The 21,932-nt window shown below is 49.5% G+C and overlaps 1 protein-coding gene across 14 annotated transcripts in view; it reads left to right on the forward strand.

Annotated features, from left to right (window-relative positions):
* The window catches only part of LOC141424775 (probable guanine nucleotide exchange factor MCF2L2), a 139,296-nt gene extending 117,633 nt beyond the window's left edge, over positions 1 to 21,663 (forward strand). For 9 of the 14 annotated variants that reach the window (XR_012449682.1, XR_012449681.1, XR_012449680.1 and 6 more), the window contains 2 exons: positions 18,051 to 19,502; positions 19,893 to 21,663. The gene's annotated coding sequence lies outside the window, so the exon portion shown is untranslated. Of the gene's footprint in view, positions 1 to 15,392; positions 19,503 to 19,892 lie in introns of all 14 variants that reach the window. The other 5 variants (XR_012449679.1, XR_012449677.1, XR_012449678.1 and 2 more) reach the window with 2 other exon arrangements.
* Positions 21,664 to 21,932: the final 269 nt, after the last annotated feature.

Consider the following 21,932-nt stretch of genomic DNA (forward strand, 5'->3'; position numbering starts at 1 on the left):
TGTGTCCTCATGGGACTAGGAGACACTTCTTCTGCCTCTTGTGAGGACACCAGTCCTCTCCATTTAGGACCCACCTAGACCTTGGTTGCATCCTTAAAGTCCAGTCTTCAAGCCCAGAGGACCAGGGCTTCAGCACATGAATGTGAGGACACTGCAGTTGGAACAGCTCACCATTGAAGATAGTGTTCACAAAGATGGGAATTTCAGAGGAAATCCACTTTGCTCATGATTTATTTATCAGATTTCAACATGTTCTACACATCTGGAAACACTCGGCTTAAATGAATACTTACTGGGAATTTTTTCAAATTTCGAAACAGATGGTAATAAGCCAGTTTCTGCGAATTAATCTGACTGATTCTTTTCTTTTTTCTTTCCTGGAGGGATGGGAAAGGTAGGTGGTGGTAAGACAGGGCTGCAAAGCACTGTAGTCCAGGTACTCGGCATCTGGCTGATTGAGGGGACAGATGTTATGGCTTTTGTCATGAAAGTGAATTGAGCATGGCTGTGCAGAAGGTAGCAGGCTGCTGGCTGGTGAGCCAGGTCTCCGAGAATGGAATTGTTTTCTCGGATGCACAGGACCACTCTTACCTGCATCAGAAGGGGAAGCAGTGGTTGGAAGATGGTCCTATAGTGGAGCCTCAGGGGGTCTATTAGCACCCACTCTGCCCACCAGTACCCTCCTCCAGGCCAGCAGTAAGTCCCTGCTCCGCTAGCTGCTGTCTCACTTTCAATGGGAGGTTTTTTTGTTTATTTGTTTTTTAAAATAACCAAAGCTTTCTTATCAGTCATTATTTGCTGAAGTTATGTCAGAATGACATACAGTCTCTGGTGTAGCTGGAACAATTCTGGAAACTTCTCACTGTTCTTACTTACTGGCTGAGAGGGCCCATGCTAAGCAGAACCCCCCATCAAATTTGGTATTAAACCCCAGACTGCAGAGACTCCTGCCCCTGCTGCCCGGTGGCCTGGAACTTCTGTGCAGTGTGGACTGAGGCCCAGGAGCCACCCGCTGCAGATCTCAGGTTCCGCTGAAATGGGGTCTGGCAGTCTTGCCCTCCTGCCCTCTGTCCTTGCTCCAGATATGGGGCCGCTTGACTGTCCCCTTCATTCTCGCTGCACCTTCCTCCTGCCTGGGGAGGAGGCAGTGTTAAACAGTTAAATAATCTCCTGCCTCAGAGAAAAGAGGATTTCCTCTGACCTACTTTGAGCAGAGGATTGGGGACAGTGAGGTTCTGCCACAGGACATGGTCTAGATTTCATGTAATTTTTCAAGATTGCCCCCACACAGAGTTGCTGATGATGTCGTGGGATGGTCGTTGTGATTGGAGGGCAAAGCCGACCTAGGCCTGTCCCTCACCTTCAGATAAAACACGTCAAATGCCAGTAGCACACTGCAGCTGCCTTCCCTCTTTACAAAGGGAATCGACGTGTTCACTTTGATACAGATGAACATAAACTGTTAAAACACTAGGTAACCCTGAATTTATTTTTTCAGTAACTCGAGCATTTTTTCAGTAATGATCGATACTGATGTGAATCTGAAACATCAGGCATGTCCAGAGGACCAAAGCTTGTCTTGGTGGCTGGGGTCTTGTAGTCCTCATTTCTGACGTTATTCAACTCATTTCCCCATTTCTCAGATGCAAAATAAAAATAAAATGTCTTGGAGATGTGTCAGAGGCAACCAATGTACGGTCCTGTAAAGAATCCTGTGAGTTTAGCACATGCCGCCTGCTTCACACTTGGTGTCCCTTGAACACTTACTGAGCACCTGTCATAGCACTGGGACTCAGTTAGCAAAGGGGATAGAAATGGGGGGAGCACAGGGGTGAAAAGAGAGGGAAGGGTGAAGCAGGGGATGGGATGGGAGGATGGTTGGAGATGCTGTGTTAGGAAGGGGCTGGGCCAGTGGAGGAAGACTGAGGACACATGGACAGGCCAGGTGACTGGTGCCCACTGGGTCTGGAGGAGGAGCCGTGGTGGGAAGAAGTGGACACCAGATTGCCCCTGACGTGGGGCTGCACTTCACAGGGTTCGTGTTGGTTGCCCCTCAAGTTTTATGGTCTAAGATTGGAATAGATGTGTTGCACTTTGATAAAGTTTTAGATTTGTTTTAAAATAATATGGCCACCGAGAGAAAGTGTTGCATAATATTAACATTACAAGTGTTAACAATGTTTTCTGTTAACGTTCTTCTCAGTGGACACATAGAGATTGCAGGTGTGTTTGTGGGGCACAGTAGGACATCTTAGTACTTTTATAAAATGTGTAGTGATGTGATCAGGACAGGTGGCCTGTCACCTCAGACTGGGAAGCTGTTTTGAAATATTCAATCAGTTATTGTCAACTCTAGTTTCCCATCCATGCTGTGGGACTTAAGTCATTCCTCCTCTCAGTGGCATCTCTGTGCTTCTAACCTTCCCTTCCCCCAGTCCCCCAGGCCCTGCCACCTCTGCTCCATTCTCCACTCTGGTTCTCCAAGGTCAGTTTTCAGCTTCCAGGTGTACTTTCTGAGTGTGACTTAGCATTGTGAAGCATGTGAGGATTTACAGAAGAAACAGTGATTGATTCTGCAGTTTTTTTAATTGCAAAATTATATGTGTGACATAAAATTTACTTTGTACTTGCCATTTTATGTATGTGACGTAAAATTTGTCATTTACTATAAGCTCATAGGATTAAATGCACTCACCGTGTTCTAAGACCATCACTACCATCTACTTCTAGGACTTATTCAGCATCCCCAACTAAAATTGATTTATGGGCAGTTTTAAGTATGGAATTTATTTTGGGTTTGATATTGTATATCTTGCTTTTTTGGGAACACTGTTTTTAATCAATAAAAAGACCATAGCGGGATAAGGAGATAAGTTACTGAAACCTAAGCATCAATTAAATTTTAATAGAAAATGGACCCAGGTAGGAGGATTTTTTTTTTCCTTTTAAATGGTTGACAGTGGCTTTTTAGGAGGGTAAATACTTGTGTGAGAGGATTGATGTGAACCTCACATTCTGCCAGCTGAGAACTGAGGTCCAGGAGTTGAGGTGATTATCCACAGAGAAATCCTGAGTTTATCTTAGCGCAAATAATACTTTAGTAATAAGAGAAAAGGATCAGGGAAGTCATGCTTATCAGGGAGGACATCAAAGTCACCACGCAGGACAAGTTCTAGTTATCACTGTAGCATTATGACATGAGGTGGTTGCCTGCCCTTTTCCTAAGTTGCATTTTTGGAAATTGAAATGATGGTGTTTTGTGTGAGCCTGCCCTCCAGAAGCTCTGTTCTGCTAATCGTTTGGCTTGAACAAGTTTTCGCTTTTCATCTATAACATTGATTCTTTTATTATTGAAAACATCCCTAAGAAGTAGGCTGATTCACATAACATCTGAGTGCTTTCCTGTAGAAGTATTGGTTCTGTGAGAACATTTCCTGTTGTTTCTTCTCAATGGTGGTCTGAAATGTTTCATTCTTAAGTTGACGTGATTCTGTGAGTAAACTGCTGTTGCTTTTTAAGGAAAGGCATGGTTTCAGAAGTGAAACCCTCTTCTTATTCCTGCTTGCTTTGTGAGTGAGAAGCTTCCATTGTAATGCTGAACAACTGTGTCTGTTGAACATTGGGCTCATCTAGAGCCACGTTGTAACATCAAGCTGGCCAGCTGCCTTTGAAATCTTTGGAATTGATGGGAGAGTAAAGGTTAAGGTGCAGGAGTCTGTGGCTTTTCCTTAGCACCGTGATTTTACTTCCTGCAGCAGTAGGATGAGGTGCTCAGCAGGTTGTTACCTTGCACATCTGGTGGGCAGTTTCCATACAATCCAAGAAGACTCTACAGCCCATATGGGGCTTTCCCAGTGTGGGGTTGGCACGTGGTCTCGAGGACTTGTCACGACCCTGCCATGGTCAGGTCACATTGAGTTTGAGTTTACAATTAGGATTATTTTATTTGTTAATGGCCTGACCAAAGGAGAGAGTTTGGTTCGTGTCTTGGTGTCAAAGGGCTGAGCTCTCCAGAGCAGCTTAGGGGGGCAGGGTGCCAAGTGTTTATCAGGAATCCAGTTCACGGAGGGTGGTCACAGGAAACAGGACGGGACAGTGGGAACCCACCATCACCATCAGTCCCATAGGGAGCAAGAATTGCCTGTCATGGGCCTCTCCTGGCTCCTTCACAGGCTGGAAATGGGTTGTGACTGAGATGGGCCGGGGACTTTGTGCTGACCACTGAGGCTGCAGCTGGGCAACAGGGGCCAACAGTGTGCGTCCACTGTGACCCATGATTGCCACAGGTGCTTGGTGCCTCCTATTCTCTAGCCCCCTAGGGTTCTTTGGAGCTGAGATCAGAGTTGTGGGGAGCACCAGACCTCAGACAGCCTGCTCACATAGTTTCTAGAGCACCCCTTGGCAAGGTGGGGCAGCCAGTTGGATGATAGCATTGGTATTTAGTTCTGTAGGTTGTTTGTGGTTTTCTTTACAGACATATGGTGGGCATGACTTTCACGTTATACCCACTAGCCTCATGGGCCCTTCTGGGAGAGAATAAAGGACAGCACATGGTCCTGAACACTCAAACTCTGAACAGGCATCACACCGTGAGCAAGTGTGTCAGCATTTGGCATTACTGATGGAGTTGGTCTTGGATCTCATGAGCATAATTCTTACTCACATGTGCATCTAGAATTTGGTCTGAATGCATCTGGAATGCACCTGCTATTGTGCAGTTGCCACCCCTGTGGCTACTCAGTGCAAAATTAGCTTTTTCCAACAGGATGTAATGAACTTAGAAGAGGCAGGGCACAGCCACGCCCCAGAAAACAGCCATCGGGGATTTTCCTGTCTCCTCCCCATGCCTGCCCTGTGGGAGCTTTCCACTCTGTCAACTCAATGCTGTAATTTTAGCAATCAGGAAGGAACCCAAGGGAGGAAGGAGGGCTCCAGGAGGAATGGGGAGGTCCTTCGTGGTCAGCATCAGATGGAGGGACTGGCAGGGCTGCAGCGGCAAGGTGGTCATGTGCAGGCTTCCTCCGGCCAATGGCAACAGTGTCCTCCAGTTCTCAGGAGCTGTGACTCTTGACTCCTTGGTTTGCATGGTGTTCTCTGAACCCAGCCAGTTGTTAAATGTCACCAGGAGTGACAAGGGAGGTTGTTCATAGGTGGCTAGCATGGACAGTGAAGGGAAGAAAGAGGCCAGGTCCAAACAGAATAGGACAAGTCATAGCCATCTACTGCTTACATCTGCTGTTGCTGAGTGGTGTGGCTCCCTGGGGGGCTCCCAGTCCCCTTGTTATGTGACTGGTGGAGTTCGGACAAGACAAGGCTCCAGGGGACTTTCAGGCTGGGGGGAGGATGTAGGTGGCCAGGGAAACCTGTGAACCATTGTGCAGGGCCTGCAGGTCAGAGCCTCTTCTGCTGTGGCTGCAGATGAGCTCTGAGAGCTCTCGGTGCTGGTCATTTGTCATCACATGGGGCAGTGGGTGGGTGGTGGCCACTCTGTGGGCTTTTTTTTTCTTGTCCCAAGGACACTTGTTGAAATTTGGAATTTAGTATTCAGTGTGCAGTGTGGTGGCTTAAAAACATGAGTTGGACTAATAAGGGAAGAATTGTCCCAAGTCACAAATAAATCTGTTAACAGTAAAAACTCAGAGGGGAAGAGCCTGAGTCAGGTCAAATTTTAAATCTGTCTGGTGAGAAGAGAGGAAGGAAAGGAAGAGGAAGTCATAACCAGAGCTGCCTTCTAGGGTGCCGTGCTCTGACTGCGGTGGTCCTCACGTGCTTTCAGTTTGCAAGCTGTCAGAGCTGTGCTCTGCAGCTCAAACCCCAGTTCTTTGGGGAGCTGTGTCTGCAGGACTGGAGGCTGCCATCATTCACTTCCAGGTGAGTTTAACTTCTAACTTGAAGTGAACAGGTTGGTGAGGAGGCCCTTCCCTCCCGCTTCCACTCTGCAGGGAACAAAAGGAACCTCATGACTCACGGTGGGAGTTCCATGTGGGTTCGGGGGAGCCTTGGCTGACAGCACAGTTCTGTAGCCTCTGACTGTGCCCTGGAGACACAAGCCCGCCTGTTGATAGTTCTAAACCATGCGTAGAGCAATCATGCACGGCACAGGCTTGCTCTTGCTTTCAGGTGCTCTAACCTCCCCATCCCTCCCAGCCTGGCCTGAGTGGCACAAATTGAATATACTGCAGTTGCATTCTGCTTTTCATAGACCTGTGGCCCCCCAGGCGTAAACAGTGTAGTGGTGCCCACAGGTAAAGATTAAGCATCCTTTCCCCAAATGTAGAGCAGTCCATTCATGGCTTGGAATTACTGGGAATAAGGGAGTGAGGACTTGTTTCCTGCAGCCCTGTGGGATCTGGGTGGTGTCATATAAGTGGTCCTGAGATGGAGGCTCAGATCACAGTGGAGGAGGGATGGCAGCTGGGCCATTGTACCACCACCACTCAAACCCTTACCAGTGGACAATCTTGAAATGATTTTTAAAAGTTTTATGATTCTCATGTATGTAAGAATTTGTATTATTAAACATGTTTAAAATAAAAAGGAATGTCCACTGCACAAATGATGGGTTATTTTGCAGGATTTTTAAGTGCCATTGTTTGACAAGGGATCCTGGTCAGTTTTTAGCTCGTGTGAATGCTGACTTTGGAGTCTCCAGTTCCAGGCAGAACAGAAGTGTCCCTGGTTTAGTGCGTGCAAAGGTCACGTGGTGCCATTTAGTCTTCTGATGACAGATAACTGACTGTTGATAATGGCACAGTGAGGCCAGTGTCAGTGGGTTCCTGTCCACTTGGGGGATGGCAGGGAGGCTGATGAGCAGCTGTGCAGAGAGAAGTGGTCACGGGAAGTGCCCCCCCACACCCCCTGCTGTCTGCTTCTCTAGCTCACGCCTTTCTCCATGATCAGCCTGGCCTCTCTCACCCTCCTCTCCCCCTCTAGCTTCACCCACTGCCCTAGGGAGTGTCTCCTGGCTTGGGGTGTCCAGCAGGAGCCATGGGAGCCTGCAGGGAGACAAGACCCTCATGTTTGCCGTGACTTTCCTATGTGTTGGGATGGAATGGAGGTGACCTCTCAGTGGGCATCCCTGACTTCTTGCTGCCCCACCCAGTTCTGGCCCCTAGTGTGGAGGCCAGATGGCCATCCCTGGTCCACATTTCCGGCCTCGTAAAGCCTCTTGCACTCAGCATGCTCGAGGTGCCCCATGCTGACAGTCGCCTTGGTTTCTGCTGGGTTGGTGAAGTGGTGATGCTCAAAGCTTGACTATAAAATATGCATATCACAGTTTTTCATCTCAGCCGCTCCTGAGCTGTGCTCTCAGAGGCCTTAGCACACTCACGTTGTTGTGTCACCATCTCCAGAACTCTCATCTGCCCAAACTGGGCTCTTACTCCAGTCCTCACTGAGCACTGACTCCTCTGACTCTTCCCTCAGTCCCTGACACCCACCATTCTACTTTCTGTCTGTTACTTTGGTGACCCATGGACCCCAGTGAGTGGAACCAAGCAGGTGTGTCCTTTTATGTCCAGCTGACTCCTCAGCACAGCTTCCTTTGCTCACCCATGTCATTGTACAGTGTCAGAGCCCCTGCCTTTTTAAGGCTGGTAACTCTGTTTGGGTAACACTGTCCTCTGCTTTCCTGCTCATCCAGGGTGGACACTTGGGCTGATTCCTGCAGCAAAGGACCAGCACCCCTGTGTTGCCCCAGACTCCATCCCAGAGTGGGCTAGCCCACTTCACATAGTGGAGAGCTGTGGCATGTAAATTGTCAGCTCTGCAAAGTGTCTAGGCTGATGCCTCCCACACCTGCCCTATTCCCCCATACCTGGCTGGTCCCTCTCACCTGGCAGGTTTCCCCACATCTGCCTTGTTCCTCCACACCTAGTCAATCCCCCCCATGGCTGGTCAGTCCCACACACCTGACCTATCCCCCTTCCACATCTGGCTGGTCTCCCTACACCTAGCCACATTCCCCCACACCTTGGTGTTCCCCTTCACCTGACCAATCCTGTCACACCTAGTCAGTCCTCCTACACCTGGTCTGTTCATCCACGTTTGGCAGGTCCTCCCACACCTAGTGGGTTCCTCCATGCCTGTTTCCCTCCATGTCTGGTGGGTTCCCACCACCTGGCTGGGTCCTCCCACACCTGGCTTGTTCTCCTTCACCACCACCTGACTGGTTCTCTCCATACCCGATGGGTCCCCCCACACCTGGCTTGACCCCCCCCCGACCCCCAACCACCTGGCTAGTTCCCTCCATACCGGGCAGGTCCTCTCCACACCTAGGCAGATCCCCCAACACTGTCACTTCTCCCAGTGTCACCCCATCCCTTCTTGTACTTTGTGAAACTGTCCTTTCTCAGGAATTCTTACAGCATATTCTTCCTCTAAAGGCAGCTTTCATTGGTGCCATTTTGGCACAGGTGTGGCTGCACTGCGTAGTGTTCATTGCACCTGTCTGTTGCTTGTGAATTCCCCAGGTAACTTCAGGGTGGCACCTTGACTGGTCTGAGGACTTCACGCCCCAGGGCATTGCTCCTGAGCATCCCCAGGCCAGAAGGAGGGCATCCACCTGTGAGAGGCAGAAGAATGGTTTTGAAGGATCGTTCCTTAGAAGCTCTGTGTGCCTTCTTTTCCCCTCCATCTCCAGTTGATATGGAGGGCAGTGCAGGATGTGGAGTGGGGTTTTTGTTTCTCCCCAGCAGCCCTGGTGCAAGGTATGGGGGGAGCTCCATGTGGGCTTGAGAGTTGGAACACGATACAGACACTCGGGGGACAGATTCCAACCCAATTCCCAGTGGCTGTTTGTGTTTTCTGGGCCTGGTTCCCCTGGTTTCTGTAGGTGTCATGAGCCACGATGCCCTGAGGTAGGTTGTCTGCCAGAGCTCGTATTATGAGGTTCTAACCTAGCAGCCTGGCCCAAACCACAGCATAGTCGCCATGCAGTACAGGGCCTGACAGGTTCTGTTTATGGGGAGGGAATTTAGGAGGGGGTGCTGGCCCTGTCCCCCTGGTGTGGTCAGTCCCCTTGGGCTCCTGTGAGCCCACTGGAGCTGCTGATCCAGTGCTATGACCCTATTTCACTTCTCATGACTCAGAGACACTCAGTGGAGCCACCAAACTGTGGCCTGTGGCTGATGCTGCAGGTTCAAATCTAACTACAGGGCAGGGGTGTCCAGTGCCGGGGTTCCCCCCACCAAGGAACCAGGTAGACAGATTGTACTGCCTTCATATAGTTCAGGATCCAGCTGGGAGCAGGGTTGACCTGGGTTGGTTCATACTCTTAACTCCTGTGTACTGTGTTAGAGGCTGTGCCCAGGTGTTGGGAAGTGAGAGCGGGGGTGGGTAGGAATCCAGAGCCTTCACCCTTTATGGGGAGTGGGCTTTGTCCTCTGCAGGTTTTGATGTTTGGAGCCCAGCAGAATTCTGGGTGGACCTGGGAAACTCCTGTGGGAACCCTGACCCCAGGTTCTTCCCCCTTTGTGCATACTAAACAAGGTTACAAGCAAAATAGAGGTGCAATGACAGACATAGTGCAGTTCAGGAAGACACTTGGGCTAGGGCCTGGGCACCTGACCTTTTGGGGTGGAGGATAGTGGGGATGTCCTCAGTACAGAAGTGGCACCCACCGCACTTGTGGCCTGCTGGTCTGCAGATGACCACAGAGGCTCTTTTGTCTGCCTGGGGGTCAAGGGCACAGCATCACACATCTAGATGAGAAAGGTGGAGGCTTCTGTCGCTATTTCTACCAAAGCAAGACTGGGAAACAACCAAGAGCAGGTGCTTCTGCTTTGAGGAAGATGCTTTTCAAGTATAAAAAATGGAGTGATCAAATCAGAATTAAATGCAAGAAATAGCTTCATTTGGTTGTACCAAATGAAGGCTGGTAAAATCGTTGACGAGCAGGTCAAAGCTAAAATAACACCTGTCTCCCAAGCCACATCTGGAAAAGCTGCCTCTTTTCCAGAATAATACCTGAAAGCCATCTCACCTCTCTCTTCTTTCCCCTTTCTCTCCTCTCTCTGCATCTCTAGAATCTGCAAGCTGCAGTCTCAGTCAGAGGTACCCAAGATTCTTTTGCAGACACATTTTTGGAAAGCACCAAACATGGTTTGGTTGAGCATAAATGTCCCCAGGCACTCAGGTGGTATGTGTTTTAGATTTGGAGCTGCTGGTCCGGGTGCTCCACCCTTCCATCACTGTGCATTTCCAACACTACTGTGAAGTTTGCAGATTCAGGGTTGATTTATCTGTTCATTTTCAGCTTCTCTGTGCTGCTTGTCATGAGGCAGACTGATTACCTTTCTAATACCCATTGATACTGAATTGATGAAATAATGTTGGTAGGTGACAAAACAACACATGTGAAAGGTTTGTCACCAGCTCCCTCAAGCTGTGGACAGGAGCCATGTCTGCCTGGTGACTGAATATGTGAAGGGACAAGGGAGCTTCAGATGCAGATGCTGGTGCTCACAGAGGAAAAGGCATTGTACTGAGGGCCAGCCCAGCTGAGAGCTCTCCTTCCTGTCCAGCCCTCCATCCCACAAACAGACCAGCCTGCTCAGCTCAAGGGACTGTACTCAGATCCAGCCACCTCTGCTGTGTGTTTCTGACTTGTGGCCCTTCACGGACCCTTGTGTCACTTACCTGGTGACACACTGTGTCTCCAGGTGCTTACTATATCCACCAGGGTGCCTCGAGTCCTGAAGCAAGTGCATGGTGTAGTCACTGACACTGAGGGCCCAGGGAAGCTTTCCCTCCATGGGAACTTAGAGGCACTGTCGGGGTAACCGAGCAGCTGAGATGTGAGGTAGAGCAGGTATGCTCCCCCTGCCCCAGTGCTCAACAAGTAAAGGGTGCAGGTCCAGGTAATGGACCTCATAACCCCTCAAGGGGTCCCTGTCCCTTGAGACCCTCCAGGATTGTGAGGGTGCAGCCTGTCTCCCTGAGGATGGACCTTTGATTATGGAGGTCTGAGGTCCTGCTGTGAGGAAGGTGAAAAAGAGGGGTAAAGGGTCAGGAGGGACACAGGACCCCCAACTGTGGGGGGAGGCATGTCCAGCTGCAGGGCACCAGGAGGGAAAAAGCCCTGTTCCCAGGGTCTCTCACTGCCCTGCTACCAGAGCCTCATGCCTTTTAGTTTTGGTCAGCTCTGCCACTGTGACCCCTGAAGAAGGAGAAGGTATCTCTAGGGGACCATGTCTGTCAGCAGAGTTGAGAGCTGGAGGGGGGAGTGCTCTGTCTTCTGTCTGCTGGGGGTGTGGGTGGGCATTGCAGGAGGGAAACAACCCAATGGTAATGACACTTCCAGGATCTCTTCCAAGCAGTCTTAGAGCTGCCCAGTAAATGAGCACAGACTGGTCATTAGTCTGGCCCCTGGCGGGAACTTGTCTCCCTCAGTCTGTGTTCCCTGCATGTCTTCACTAATCCCTTAGTGACCCCTACCTTATCCTTGTAAACTGGAAGAAACATCCATTTTGGGGAAGGGAGGGGTGCGATTTGAAGGGCTAAAAGGAGCAGAGAATCTGTGGCAAAATGTGTTAAAATTGTATGTTTTGCAGTATGGGCTCAAAGCTTAGAGGTTATGCCAAGGGAAAAGAATATTCTGAGCAGAATGAAAACTGCAACCCCTAACTCTGCATCCTCAGACTTCCAGCTCTAATGCCTTTTCCTGCAGACATGGCAGGGAAGATCTCATGAAGACTTGGGAGACCTTGCACACTTTTTATTTGATGTACAGCTTTCAAACTCATGCATGTGTTCTGTGAGTTCCTGAATGTAGCTTGTTACTGGCCTCTGAAGCATCTGTGCTGCTCCTAGTGAGAACCTCCTCTTAGCAATGTAAACACTGTGCTCATTTGCTTTTTTCAGCCCGTAATTACCGCGCACCCTCTAGAGATCGGGTGTTGTGCTCGATGCATGCTTGGAATGCAGAAACAAAACAACAAAAGTGGGAACTGCTCTCTTCCTGCTAGAGTTTAAAATCTAGTGGGAGAATCGGGTGCCATCCAAAAACTATGAGAAGTGTTAGGATCCCACAGGGCAGCTTCTTTCTGCACTTTGTGTGAGAAGGATTTGGGTGCCCAGTGGAAGGCCTTGAGCTGCCTGTTTCCTGAGGCCCACTGGCCACGTGGAGAGCTTTCCTGGCCTTGGTCTGCTTCTAGAACTAAACTGGACCACAGGTGGTCAGTAGCTGGAGCAGCCAGGGCAAGTGGGTAAAGGTGGAGTCCATGGTTCTCATTGTCGCCATGGAGTTGTTTTGACTCAGTGGTGGGGAGGCCTGTGCTTGAGGCTCCAGACAGAACCTTTCTCTGATAAGCAAAGGAAACACTTGTCTCCTAGACTGGGGGAGGGCGGGGTGCAAACTTGCTCTGGAAAGGGAAGGATAGTAAGTATAATAGGGGGGCCACATGGCCCATGCAGGAATGCAGTGGCTGGGAGCCAAAAAGCTTGGTTTATGACATAGTTCACTAATGTGGCCCACGTGACAGGTATGGCCAAGGGGCCATGAAACTTTGCCCCTGGGCTCTGTGTGTTACCTGTGTCACACTGTCAGCATCCACTTAGCTCATGTTAAAATGTCACCAATGGCCTCCAGTGTTCCTTTCCTCCACCACCATTCACCCTTTGGATTTAGTGAACAGATAAATGTACACACAAAAGCCCCAGGTAAGCAAGGACTATACAGTGACATCTCCCTTTGCCTGGGCCTCCCGTGCTCTTCCATGCAGGGCCAAGGTGGCTGCCTGCATGCCTATGACTAGTGCATGCACACTGACCTCAGCTTGGCTGAAGCGGGTCTGACACAGGAGGCTTTCAGAATACTTTGTTTTGTGATGAGTGGAGAGCTTAGGTTGGTCCAAGGCAGGGGCCAGACATCTTCAGAACCTGAGCAATAAATCTTGAGACTGGATGGTCCTTAGCATAGCATCCAGGGTAGTCCTGCATATGGGAGTGTCCAGCAGGACTGGTGATCCTCCAGGCTTGGAGTACAGCGTCCTGTGACTGCCACCCCGTTATGACCAGAGGCTGTGTTTATGACCCCTCACCAAGTTTACACCTTCCTCCCCATGGCTCTTGTGGCCCTTCTGACTGCTTCCTGAAGAATGCCCAAGCCAGGCTGGCTCTTCCTTTTGCGTGTCTGTGTAGCTAGCGTGCCTGTGCATAAGTGATGTCAGGAGGGGCTGCCACCACGCTTGGCTATTTTTTACTGACCCTGCTATCTTTAGCTGATGTCATCAGGGCCGGCAGAGCCAGCAACTGCTGTGATTCATGGGAGCTGTAAGGAGATGGCGACGCTGGTCCTTGATCCTTCTGAAGCCAGCAAAGGAGACCTGGGCGCTATCGCTGTTATTTGGAGATTCTTGTGGACTGTTACTCTGATCAATCTGATGAGACCAGAGAAATGATTGCTTTTCAGTCTCTCATGATAAGGGTTTGGTAAATACCTACAGTAACAGTAATATATGCTTCTCTAATAGCCAAAATTTACACTTAAGAAAATTAAAAGCACAGTTTTCAGTTACAGATGTGGAGATTGGAGCAGCTGTGGAGTTGTCATTTTTCAGTGTCTGTGTCCACACTCAGTGTGTGCTCCTGGTGGCTATAGACAGGTGTATTTCTTTGTGGGAAATAGAAAAGCTCAGTACCAGTAAATGTAGATTGAGGGCCATGCAGTACCTTGGCTGGCTGCCCTTGGGTGGAGGCCATTGTGTGCGGAGGGGGTCCAGGGGACGGGATGTCTCTGCACTGCCAGCAATGCAGGCAGCCACAGATGTTCTTCTCCTGGATTTGCCTGGATCTGTGATGGCCACTGAAGCCTGGTTGAGGGAAGACTTGGATGGGGAAGTTGAAGACAGCAGGTTCCTGAGGCAGGGCAGTGTGTTCTTAGAGCAGGGTCATGGGGCATGGTTTGCCACCCCTTTCTAGGAGAGATGGAGATTAGGTAGAAGACACTCTGGGGCTGGGCTGAATGGGATCAGGGAGGTGGATTCACAGCGGGAGATGGAGGTGACTCACAGGGAAGGTGGAGATAGCACACAGCAGCATCACAGAAGTGGGCTTAAAGTTGGGGACTTCACAGGCAGGCTCACCGTATGTTTAGCGAGGCAGCTCAAAGTGGTGTAAGGGGCCCACACTGAGATCTGAGAGGCGGGTCACAGTACAGGTGTGCCTCCCCAGGCACCCATCTGGTGACTAGCTGCAGCTCTGCCTCCCACATGGACTTGCAAAACACGGGCACTCTGGGGAGGATTGCTGAATAAACACCCCTGGATTTGCTTGCACAGATGTGATTAGCCACACACACACCGCACCCTTCACTTTGGGGTTTTACCCAGTGCCAGAGACAACTGAGGCTTCTAACGAGTCACCCACAATAGAGTTTCTTTTGAAAGTATCTAATGTGTCACATGATGTTGGTTAATGGACAGGAGTCCAGGGTGACTGTGGAGAAGGACTCTGACTTGGCCGCCAGGCTCACACAAAGGCATTGTATGCGGCTTTGAACCATATTTTCCTAGCAGAGGGCTGTTTGTTGTACAGTGTATCTTACACAGAATGTGCAACTTTGTCTTGAATGGGTTTGCTGATTATGAAGTGGGGAGGTGTGTAGCGCTCAGCTAAGCTGGGTTTCAGACTCCTGTGATGGCTGTACGATGTGTGTTGCACACTGTGCTCTGTTCTCGACCAGAAGCTCCAGCTCAGCTCAGTCCAACTAGCTGAGGTTTCTCCGGTTTGCAGCCAGTTGCCTGGCATCTACAGGGTTTTGCTTATTTATTAGATAAGTTTAAGGGACCACTTAAATGTGAAAACACATGTGAGAATTTGTGAGCATCTGCTCATTGCCTGTCCATGTGCAGCCAGGCAGGGCCAGCTCTGCCCAGGGGCACACAGAGAGGGAAGTGGCTTGACTCAGATTCACATCTGTCCTATAAGTGTTACCATGTTGTAAGACTTGGAGCAGGTAGAAGTGCAGGTGGGGAAGAAAGACAGCTCACAGGTATCCAGGGAGCTGCATGGAGTCAGGGTGGTGCCTCACAGTTGGAGAAGTATAGAGGACAAATGGACACCAGTATGAGGAAGTGTGGGTTACAAGCACTGTCCGCACCCCCAGGGCAAGGCAGTGGCAGGGGTGACCTCCTTTGGCGGCAGCTGTACCGAGGTGCCATGTGGCAGTTGGAGACTCCAGCAGAGCGACAGATCCTATCAGAAGGGTTGGTATGCAGTTTTGGGTACACAATAGTAATCACCCTTGAACTGCTGCTTATGGGAGTGTGAGGGTAAGGAGGGGGGTGGTAAAAGCCACGAGACAAGTCTCTGTGTCTTCTGATGATCCCAGCTTATTCAGAGGTCAGCAATTTTAACATTTTAAAATTATGTCAAATTCTGATTTTTTGCAGAACAGAATGAAAATTTGCACAAGAATGTGAGAATGCATACAAATGAAAAAGACGTGTGTGTTGTAGTGGATGGTGGGAGAACCGGCAGTGGGGGCTTCTTCCCTGCCTGCCTCCTGCCTGCCCTCTCTCTTCACTCCACTCTCTTCCATGTGGACCCTGGGATATGAGAACACGTTGGAGTTAAGATCAGAGCACATCTCCCTTCAGTTTGTGTTCACGTCTGATTTGGGTGGCGGATGTGATTAGAACCCTCTATGTTGTGTTTACATTACATAAAGATTTCTGTGCACATTTGCTTCTAAAAATACCTTTCATTGTCGAAACTGAGCATTCGGAACACCATGGTCATCTCCTAAGTAGCTGGCTGTACAGGTGAGCACAGTTTTGAAGCAGACCTAGTCCAGTGTACACGCATCTGCATGCAAATGCTGAGAACACGGCCCTGAGGGTCTGGGAGCTGGCGTAGAGTAGGGCACTTGCTTAAGATAGTGAGGACAGCTCTGGGTGCAGGTGCAGCCAGCACGCAGGGCACAGCCTTCTAGACACAGGACTGTCCTGTGCAGGAGGAAGCCCAGACGATGAGCTTGTTCTCAGGGAGAGGTTGTAGGCAGGACACAGGAACCCCCCCCCACACACCTCATCCTGGGTGAGCATGTCCGGGGCAGCTCCTTACACTGGCCCTCCCAGTTACCTGCAGATGTGTCTTGTGAAATTTCGTATTCACTCAACAGTTCTTGATGACATGCATTCATGGTTGATTTAGTGATTCTGTTGCACATTAGGTATGTTTCTGTTTTGGGGCTGTAATAAATTTTGGTGTAGCAGCACTTGTGTACTTTAAGGTAGCTTCTCAAAGGGAGAATTAATTTCTGAGAGAGAACGGTGTGAAGGCCATGACTTCCCAGTTTCTTGCAGGGTTCCTTTTGTGTAGCAGCCCACAGGTAGGTGTCAGGTTCTATTCTTTTCCTGCTAGCATTGAATATTGACATTTTTAACTTGAAAATAATCTTTATTGTATCTGTTATACATAGACTATTATCGGACTATTGAAAATATTATCTTTGTTGTATCTGTATTATACACACATTGTATCAAAACTGGAAAATATTCTAAAGGGAAGTGCATTTTTCTTTTTTTTTTTAATTATTGTTATACTGGGGGTTCATTGTGACCTTCACTAAAGTTCTTATAATATATCATAGTTAAATTCACCCCCTCCATCATTCTCCTTTCTCCTCTTGCTCCCTTTCCTGGAACAGTTTCAACAGGTCCCATTTTTCCGTTTTCATACATGAGTACATAGTATTTCCACCATATTCACCTCCTACACCCTTTCCTGTATCCTCCCCCTTCCCACTGGTACCATTCTTCACAGTTGGGTATTGAGCCTAATCTTACTGTTGACTGGCTTTGTGCTGAAATGCCTGCAGGTAGAATGGCTTATCCAGGACTTTTCCTGCCCGGCCCCCTTGTCACTCTAGACCCTCAAGTGTGCATCGTGGAAGAGCATTGCTCTTTTCTTCCTAAAATGCAGAATATGCAATTGTAGCCTACTTTAGAAAAGGATAGCTGTTAAGTATAGTCATAAAAGTTATGTATTTATACTTATGTGTATTTCAGTTCTCTGTACCAGAGTCAGTGGAGAATCAAGCACCCTCCTGACTGCTGTGATTTGTTTCTTCAGTTTTCTGGGCTGCACAGCAATGTTCTGTCTTTCACTTTTCCAAATCCCACATTAGCAATTCTGTGTTTCAGTGAGAAACACAGCTAAATACTCATCAAGTTCCCACCATTAAGCCAGGCTGTTGTGTGATTTGGTGATCCAGGAAATCATTTTATACAGATTAATGAGTTAAAATGGCTCTTAGGAAATCAAGTCACCAGGAAAATGGATCCTTCTGAGCTTAGCTGATAATTTTTCAGCTTGAAACTGCTGATGGCATTTTGTTTGGTAAAATAAGCAATGCTGTGGGGGTGCCAGGCTACAGCCTCTGGAGGAAGCGGGGTCCTGCTTTGCTTTAGGACGGGTCTCTCCTTCCACTCCACTGACCCTAAATGCTGTTGCCGCCATGGTAACGTGGGCTCCAGGGCTTACTGTCTTCAGGGCATTTTAATGGCCAGAAGTTTAAGACAGATGGTTGATGGTCTTTATTTCTGTTTTGTTTCAACTCTGTTTGGCACATGATAATGTACATATCCGTGAGGTGCAGTGGTGTTTTGAAATGTGCACATTGTGCAATGATCAGATTGGGAGATTAGTGTTTCTTTCAGCTCAGACAGGTCTCAGTTTGTGTCCAGAACATTCTGCTCCCTCGTGGGTACTGGGCGGCATGGCTAACTGTGAGCCCAGAATCCTCCTGAGGTGGCCGTACCTGCCACCAGCCGCTCCCCCCCATGCCCAGTTGCTGGCAGCCACCATCCTCCTAGGCTTCTGTTGAGACTGATCTTTAATTTCCACAGGTGAGTTGAGGTCATGCAGGTCCTGCCCTCATTTCTAGTCTGCAGACTGCGTCACCTCAGGCCACAGTGTGGGTCACACGTACTTCAGGCTGTGCGTGGGGGTCTAGATGGAAACTCGCCATGTGCTTGATACTGGTTGGAAGTAGGGCTTAACAAATGTGACCTGATGCTTCTCCTTGGAAATTTACTGTTTTGCAGATTTATAGTTTTCAAAGTCGATAGCGATATGGATTTGTCTCTTGTTCAGTGATACTCTTACCCTGCCCTTGTATTGCTTGGCCACCCTGGGAGGAGAGGTGAGCAGGGACATGGGGCATCAGGAGCTGTACCACAAGGCAGCCACGTGTGCTTCGGCCTCAGAGCATAGCACACTGAGCAGGACCAGCCACGGGTGCACTGTGGCTCCTGGGCATGGCTGATGAAAGAAGAGAACTGCTTATTAGGAGGTCTGGCCTGCCATCTTCCAGGAAGGATTTGAAGTCACATAGCAATTAAGTGTGACATAAAAGGGGACCTTTTTTTTTTGAGGAAAATGTTAGGAGACTCGCACCGTCTGAGCGAGTCTGTGTGACGCTGGGTGATGGGGAACTAATCAAGGTCACCGTCACTGGAGCCATCACCACCAATGCTGAAGAGAAGAGAAAAGGAAGGGGGGGGCAGGGAGGACGCTGTCCCCCGAAGGTTAACATGGTGGAGACTTGTCCACGGTGCAGTGACATGGAGAAGCTGTAAGAGCTGGGGCCCCGTGGGAGGCGAGTGGGTCACTGGGGCTTCACCCTGGGAAAGGACTAATGCCTGTCTCTTGGCACTCAAAGGGCTGGACTGGCTACAGGAGTGGGATTTTATAAAGCAAAACCGCTTCCTTCACCTGCCTCCTCTCTCAAAACGCTCTAAGATGAAGGATGACAACAACCCTTCTGAAGAGCTGAGACCCACACGGTCATGGTCACGGTCACGGTCACAGTCGTGGCGTGCTGACCACCCGAGCATCGTGGAGCCTGGCTGCAGTGGGCTCCACACTGGCTCTGGATGAAATCCAGGCTGGCTTTGAACTTGTGCTTGTCTTGCCTCAGTCTCCCAAGTGCTAGGATTACAGGCACGCGCCCTCTCGCCTGGCTCTTTTTTGTTACTGTTCTTGAGACAGGGTCTCCCTGTGCAGGTCAGGCTGGCTTTGAACTCCAGATCCTCCTCCCTTCACCTGGGATTACAGCCCTGCTCCACCACACCCAATACTGCTGGCTATTTTTCCACAAGGATATTTAACAAGTGTACTTTTTGCCCTGAGGTCTGGGTAAAGGACCCCCTCCCCACCTTCTGGTGCTGGGATTTGAAACCAGAGCCTTTTCAGGCTGAGAACTGAGCTGCATCCCGGGTGCTGGGCACACAGCAGGCCCTCGACGCGTACAGCGGTCACGTCCACTGAGTGCACCAGGTTCCTCGAAGCCACCGCTGGTCATTCAAAAGAAGGAAAGGCCAGGTCTTGATGCTACTTAATATTACATCCGGCTTTCCCGTTAAGTCACTTATATAACAACTTGTCAAGATCAGAACGAGATAAACCAAGAAAACAACCAGCTGCTAATGGCCAAGACCCGGGATGGCGCCTTTGCACACTTCCAGAAAGTAAAGGTCACTGGTTTCAACAAAGTGGTAAGTAGTCATATAATATGCAGGGGGACGGTTTTTCACTAGACATACAATTTTCCAGCTGTTTCAGACACTAATTCTTTTATCCAAAACAAATCACAGTGAAATCCCGCTGACAGCATATCCGCCACTTATAAACAAACATTTAATCCACAGCTAAGATGTCAATTCCTGATGGACTTTGGGTTTTTTTTTAACACAATCATTGCAGGAGAGTGGTTCCTTTCATACAGTTCAGGGCACAACCCACAGATATCCACATGAAAATCTAGAAGGGACGCGGGGGACAGCAGGAAGTGGTGGCCAACGTTGAGACATCAACCAGCCTGTGGGATTCTTTTTCATGACCCTACAAGCACACAATTTGTTATTTTTCATGTCTTTATTCACCAGGTAACACCATCTGCTTGGTCTGACCAAACTCACTTAAGGTGTCGGGAACTTTGCACCGTGGGGCACTCAATGGAGGACAGTCCTGGGAGCCTCGACCAAGTCATGATGTCATCGAGGATTTCCTGAAGACACAGTGCCCCAGAAAGATGCCTCATCGGCACCACGGTCTCCGTTCCTCTACAGGAGTGCACACACACGTGCAAACGCACACATGCACACGCGCACATACATGCCCCAATCCACTGGTGGATGGGGCCGGTGGATGTCCATCAGTTGAGGATGGATAGTTCAAAAGGGCCCCGTCTGTACAGGACAAGGCTGCATGAGTGACATTGCCTCTGAGCCACGCAGAGCTACACACAGACACTTGGCCCAAACCCAGAAGCAGGCCCGACAGGGATCCCGCTGTGCATACTCACCTTGTTGGAGATGTCCAGGCTGCAGCTGGCCTCACAGAGGGCCACCACAATGGGCATGTTGCTGTCCTTGCAGGCCACGTGCAGGGGCGTGTTGCTGTGCCTGTCCTGGAAGTCCACGGAGCACTCGTGGGCAAGCAGAGTCTTGATCACCTCCATCTGACACCTCTGCATGGCAAGGTGCAGGGTGATGTGGCCGTCCTAGAAACAGACCTGGTGCCATGACAGCTGCTCACCTGGACAGGTGATCTTCCCCCAGGTCTCCACCTTTCCTGACCCCCGTCCTCTGCCCCGTGAGGCTGCACTGGACGGTCTGAGACCACAGTCTATGGAAACCATCGGCTTGGTTAATTTGGGCCGTGCAGCTGGTAGAAAGAACCTACTTCTCTCTCTGTGTCTGAATTGATTAAGACAGAAGTTATTTATAGCTCAGTGGCCTGTTTAACCGGAGCTTTTTTTTTTTTTTTTAACAAAAAGACACTTAAAAAAAAATTTATTTTGGGGGGTTGAACTCAGAGCCTCACACGTGCAAGGTAAGCGCTCTACCACTTAAGCCATGGCCACAGTTCCCCAGGCATTTTTATTTTTATTTTTTGGCTGTTTTTGAGAGAGGGTCTCATGCTTTTAACCCACTTGTTTCTGAGACAGGGTCTTGGTAGCTTTTGCCTGGGCTGGCCTTCAAAGGTGACCCTCCTCTCTCTGCCTCCTGAATACCTGGGATTACACTGCACCATCTTTCCTGGGCCTAAAAAACACTCTGAAAAACATTTGTCCAGAAATACTTAAACTAACTTCCTAGGCCGTCACGGACACAAGAAGTCGGAGGGACAGCGGCTGGGCATTCACCCCACACATTGCAGAGTCCCTGGTGAGCAGAGGCTGGCTGCTGGGAGTTGCTCAGAGAGGTTTTCAAGGCATTTCGTCACTGACCCCTGCGAGTTTCTGCGCTCACTTGGTCAGCACGCCAATCATTGGGAGCTGGGCAGTTCTGCTGTGGGGTTCTGGTGAGTCCTACAAGGCTGACCGACACATCGGCCTTGATGGACCAGGTCTTAGTACAACCAAAACCCCAACTGTGCCTGCCAACCACTAAAAAAGTCCCCAGGGGCCAGCTGAGAACCACTGCTTCTTGCCAAGACAAGGCTTCACGAGCAACTTACCAACCTAAGCCTAACTGCACACGGCAACATCACAGCTGCACGTTCAGGACAGGTTCAGAATAAAAGCAGCTTGTGAATTTTGCTTGGTTAAAAATGGAACACCTGGTCTCCGATTGAGACTGCTGGATCGGTGGTCCTTTTTTTAAAACAAAAACAGCAAGTGGTGGAAGTAAATAAAACACCTGTTTCTTTGGATGTTGGTAGTTTTGGTCCTCACTGAGGGCTATCTGGGATTCATTCAGTGAACACCACTGTATCCCCACCAAAGTTCAAAAGGTTGAAATTAAAATAGTGACCAGTGGACTGGTCACAAGTGAGTATTAATTGTTAAAGAGAATGTGGAAAGAGGTCTTTGGAGCAGAAGGTAACTGCATCTTGTTGCATTCAACAGTGGGTTTTCTCAGAGAGCCCTGGGGTCCCCCGAGCCAGCCACCCCGCCAGATGGTGTCTCGGTGAGTGGGATG

This window comes from Castor canadensis, chromosome 7 (assembly GCF_047511655.1).
Source record: "Castor canadensis chromosome 7, mCasCan1.hap1v2, whole genome shotgun sequence".
NCBI lineage: Eukaryota > Metazoa > Chordata > Mammalia > Rodentia > Castoridae > Castor > Castor canadensis.